Below are 6,000 nucleotides of genomic sequence, written 5' to 3'. Positions count from 1 at the left end.
GTTTCTCAATGGATAGTTTTGATGGCTGCTGCATGTGGCTGGGCAATTGGTACCTGAACAAATGTGCCCAAGTGGAAGCTGAACCCCTCCCTCCTCCTCTCCATCAAGCCATGCATTCTTCACCTGTGGGAGGATGCTTTTTTCTAATTTACACAAAGATGCATAAGCCCTATCAGCTTTGCTGGTAGTATGTCCCTTTACCAGACTTGCTGACCAGTGACACCCCCACGGTGTCACCTTCCCCATCCTTAGCCACTGTAGTAGTTAAAAGGCTTCTCCCCTGCCCCGTCCATGCACAGAGCCTCCCCAGGAGCTGGAGTTCTCCCTCCCTCCTGATACCATAAATGACAATTCTGTCAGCAGCTGCTTGGGATCATTTCCATACAGGCTGGCATCACTGATGAGTCCGAGGATGTCTCAGGGCCACGCAGGAGGAGCTGTAGACTCCCCTCCCAGAAACCCTGGCTTGTGTTTCTTCAAGTAAAAGTGCCCAATGATAGAGCCTGTCATGACCCCAGCACCAGCCCTGCTCCTATGGGGCCAAAAAGAAAAATGGCACCTCTGCTGTCATCTCCCAGGGAGCTCGGCTCTCTCAAATTGAGTTACTCACTGCTCCTAACTTTGCCGTCATCGTTTCCTTCTGCAGCCTATTAAAACTCTATCCCTGACTAATGTAGCTGAACACGCTGCTCGTACTCTCTTCTTCTGCCAGCAGCATCTGTACAAAAAAAAAAAAAAAAAAAAAAAAAAAAATCAGCTTTGTCAGGCAGACTTTTTTTTCCTTCTCACTCCCTCTCCTCTCCGAGAGTCCACCTAGTAATTGTCTTCCCCAAATATTCTAGAAAGCTCACCATGCCCTTGAGCCGTCCTCAGCCTGGATTGCAGGACTCTGGGGCAGCCTGCTTGTCTCTCAGCCTGGCAGGTGCTGAAGTCCTCACCCAGCTGCGATCTCCACCAGCCCATATGGGCAAACAATATGCTTTCTATAGAAGCCTTTATAGGTCCCATCCAGCTCAGCACACCCGCTTTCCAGTCCTGCCCGACAGTGTTTACGTGTACCATAGGAACAAATCAGACAGTTTGTTGACACGTTCCACACATGTGGTTTGGCACTGGTTCAGGCTGAATGTGCTTCGGTGTGTGTTAAGTATGTTTTCAATTTGCAGCCTTGATTTCATGCCTATCTCTCTCTCTCTCTCTCTCTCTCTCTCTCTCTCTCTCTCTCTCTCTCTCTCTCTCTCTCTCTCTCTCTCTCTCACACACACACACACACACACACTGATATTATAAAACAGAGAGCCACAAAATTGCAAAGCAAGCAGGCAGCAGGCAGGCTTCTGTATAGATGCTGCCCCTTCTCTCTATTGCTTGTTTTCTTTGATTTTCATGGAATTCTGTGCCAGTGAATTCTGGGGGTATTGGCCACAGTCTCTGGGGGAAAAGATAAGAGGTATGTCAGACATGACCCAGTGTGAATGGGATAGAAGAATTTTGCAAATGTTGGAGAGTAGAGGGCATGAAAATATTGCTTCCATCTGAAGAGTATTTTCTGGGTTTTTAAAAAAATTTTAAAAAATATTTTTAATATGTCTCATCTAAAGATAGAGGCTCACTTATGTCAACAGCAGGAAATAAGAACAAACAAATTTGTCAATTAGAATCCTGTTTGGCTTCTGTTGCCCAGGTCAATCATTTCACTAATTAGTTAATTCATTCATTCATTGATTTATTCACTTATTCATTCATTTGACATCAATTTATTTTTTTAAAAATAGCATTTTTTTCTGATTATAATAGTCATACATATTCATGGAAGAAATTTGGAAAATCCAATAAAGTACAAAAAGGAAATGAAAATCACCTTTTCTCTCTCAACCCAAAGCTAATGACTACTTAATACTTTGGCGCATTTTCCTTCATAAAGGCACCCAGACATGGCTGCGCCCCTCAGGCACACTTGCTTCTTGCCCCTGAGCAAGAGTCAGCACTTGGACAACTCCTCCCGAAGTAAACCTACCTTCACAAAGTAGAAGAGAACAAGGAAGATTTTGCCAAACTTTTCAGGGAGAGGCAAAGGATACGGATACAGTACATACTGCACAGCTAGCTGAGTTTAATACAAAATCTCTGTTAGACATCTGAATTCTTTGCCATGTCCCCAAGTCCCATCAAATGCCAGGTGCCTCAACTCCTTGCCTATCCTGAGTCCTGCCTCAGAGAGCCTGCACTGTTCCTCTCTCCAGCATCTCTTCTCTCCACATCCTCACATGTATCCCTCCTCTCTGTAGACGAAGGATCTCCATCTTTACAAGCCAGAAGGGGCTTGCAATAAATGTTTGTTTTTTTCCTTGTAATAATTCATTTTTTGCTATCTCTCTCAGATACATATGTACGTATGCATGTGTGTGTATGTGCATACATTTATATGTGCATTTTGTTAAAATGAGATTTTATTGCACCTACTAGTTTTTTAACTGCTTTTTCTCCCATGTAATATATTTTATTTTTCCTTACAATTAAATGATCTTTGACAATATGGTTTTTCATAGATGTATAATATCTCATTATGTGATGTACTATAATGTATGTGATTAATGCTCTATTATTGGATATTTTGGTTGCTAATAATGTTTGCTATTGTGTATAGAACTGTGATAAACAGCCTGTATATCTCCAATGATTTTCTTTGTGAATATCTCCAATTATTTTCTTCGGATAAATTTCTAAACTTGGAATTCCAGAGTCAAATTGAATGAGCGTTTTCAAATTTGATATAACTCAGCCTCCAGAAAAGTGTCAGCATGAAACATCTATTGAGCACTTACTGGGCACAGGCACTACATTCACTGCTGCAAATTCGAAAATATGTAAGATGTTCTCTGTTATTGAAGAACTCAATATTTGCTTTAACTAAATGGGGCCCCTGCTTCCCCTCTAAAACATCTATTTGAGTTAATGATATCATGGAGAAGCTGATGAATCCGATCTTAAATTTATTTTTAAAAATATGTCTATCACACACAAAGAAAACTTTCTAATTCTTGAAGTCAATTCAAAACTTCTGTGTACCATATATGCTAGTTTACAGAACACGGAAGCATACAGAATGCTTCAAATTTTACCCTAAAATTAAATGTTTTGAAGGTAAAGGTAAGTACTTATTATTTATAAATTGAAAGTTATTTTAATTTCATCTTGAAGAGGTAACTGTTGTTTTGTTCATATATATGTTACATACTGAAATCCTGTAGGAAATTCTGCATTCTTGCTCCACAGGATTAGGTTAATACAACATGAAATTTGTGTCTTTGCTAGGATATTTTCTGTGTCTTTACTCCATCACTGGCATCAGCCATTGTTTCTAAGTGCATTTCCTGTTTAGATCACATATAAGTATTTCTTAGCATTCTTATAGTAATGGAAATAATGTAAGCAATGAACTTGAATTATATATGTCATGGTAGGTTATATTTTTACCGCAAAATATTTGCAGGGATTTCACACCTCTGACTCAGTGATGCCAGTCTTAGTCATGTGACTGACAGTGGCCAATGAAATGTGAGTGTTAGTGTCATTAGCTACTTTCTTTTTTAAAAATATTTTTATTAAAATATGGCTAACATACTATATTATATTAATTTCAGGTGTATACCACAGTTATTCAACATTTATATACCTGTAGAAGTGATCACCATGATAAGTCCAGCAACCATCTGACATCGTACATTGCTATCATAATATTATTGACTATATTCCCTATGCTGTACGTTACATCCCCACGACTTATTTGTTGTATACCTAGAAGTTTAAGTTTCTTATTCCCTTCACCTGTTTTCTCCCTTTTTAAAAAAATTTAGTTACAGTTGACATTCAATGTTATTTTATATTAATTTCAGGTGTACAGTGTAGTGGTTGGACATTTATATAATTTAAGAAGTGATCCCCCTGACTAGTCTAGTGCTCACCTGGCCCTATACTGTTATTACCATATTATTGACTACATTTCTTATGCTTTATTTTACATCTCCATGACTATTTTGTAACTACCAATTTGTACTTCTTAATCCCTTCCCCTTTTCACGCGCCCTCAAACCCCTCCTATCTGGTAACCATGAAAATGTTCTCTGTATCTATGAGTTTGTTTTTGTTTTGTTTGTATATTTTGTTCTTTAGATTCCACATATAAGCGAAATCACATTGTATCTGTCATATTCCACTCAGCATAATACCCTTCAGGTCCATCCGTGCTGCCACAGGTGGCAAGAGCCCATTCCCTTCTACAGCTGAGCAATATTCCCTTGTATATTCATTCATCCATCAACAGACACCCCGGCTGCCTCCACAGCATGGCCATTGTAAACAATACTGCAATGAATATATTTGGAAACACATGTCCAAAGTAGTGTTTTGGGTTTCTTTGGATAAATACCCAGAAATGAGTATACTGGGTCCTTCTTTGTCTCTTGTTATGGCCTTTATTTTAAAGACTGTTTTGTCTGGTATAAGTATTGCTACCCCAGGTTTGCTTTTTTTTTTTTCATTTATATTTTCATGAAATATTTTTTCCATCCCTTTACTTTCAGTCTGGGTGTGTCTTTCAATCTGAAGTGAGTCTCTTGTAGGCAGCACAGGTAAGGGTCTTGTTTTCTTATACATTTAGCCACCCTATGTCTTTTGATTGGAACATTTAGCCCATTTACATTTAAAGTAATTGCTGATAGATATATCGTTACTGCCATTTCATTATTCACATGTTTTATTTATTTTTTCATTCTTCTTCCTAAAGAAGTGCCTCTAAGATTTCTTGTAATACTGGTATGGTATTAATGAACTCCTTTAGTTTTTTTCTTGCTGGAAAGCTCTTTATCCATCCTTGATTCTAAATGATAGTTTTGCTGGGTAGAGTAATCTTGGTTGTAGGTCCTTGGTTTTCATCACTTTTAATATTTTGTGCCAATCCCCTCTGGCCCACAAAGTTTCTGTTGAGAAATCAGCTGACACTCTTATGGGAGCTCTCTTGTAAGTAACTAACTGTTTTTCTCTTGCTGTTTATAAGATTCTTTGTCTTAACCTTTGGCATTTTAATTATGATGTGTCTTGGCGTGGGCCTTTTTTGGTTCATCTTGTCTGTGCTTTTGGGCTTGTATGTCTATTTCCTTCATCATGTTAGGAAAGGTTTCTGTCATCATTTCTTCAAATATGTTTTCAATTCCTTGCTCTCTCTTTTCTCCTTCTGTTACCCCTATAGTGTGAATATTAGTACACTTGATGTTGTCCCAGAGGCTCCTTAAACTGTCCTCATTTTTAAAATTCTTTTTTCTTTTTGTCATTCTGATTGGGTGTTTCTTGCTACCTTAACTTCCAAACTGCTGGTTCGATCTTCTGCTTCATCTAGTCAGCTGGTGATTCCCTCTAATGTGTTCATTATTTCAATTATTGTATTCTCCACTTCTGACTGGTTCTTTTTTATGTTTTCTATCTGCATTTTCATGTTTCCTATCTCCCTGGTGAAGTTCTCCTTGAAATCACTTAGAATCCTTATGACCAGTGTTTCGAACTCTGCATCTAGTAGATTGCTTGTCTCCATTTTGTTTAGTTCTTTTTCTGGAACTTTGTTCTGTTCTTTAATTTGGGACATGTTTCTTTGTCTCCCCATTTTTGGCTGCCTCCCTGTGTTTGTTTCTATATATTAGGTAGGGCTGCTATGTTTCTCAGTATTAGTAGAGAGGCCTTATGTAATAGGTGTCCTGTGAGGCTGAGTAGTGCAGTCTCCCTAGTCACCAGAGCTGGATGCTCCAGGTGTGTCCCTTCTGTAGGCTGTGTATTCCCTCCTGTTGTCATTGAGCCTTGGTTGCTTTATGCACATTAATGGGAGGGGTTGACCCCTGGGCTGATTGGTTGTCATGACTGGCTGTGACTACAGTGGAGAAGCTGTTGGTCAGGGATTGACCCTATGGAGAATGATTCACTTTAGTAGGGCTTTGGTGTCTGCCCAGTCTT

Source organism: Rhinolophus ferrumequinum, chromosome 11 (assembly GCF_004115265.2).
Source record: "Rhinolophus ferrumequinum isolate MPI-CBG mRhiFer1 chromosome 11, mRhiFer1_v1.p, whole genome shotgun sequence".
NCBI lineage: Eukaryota > Metazoa > Chordata > Mammalia > Chiroptera > Rhinolophidae > Rhinolophus > Rhinolophus ferrumequinum.
This window is presented reverse-complemented; position numbering follows the sequence as displayed.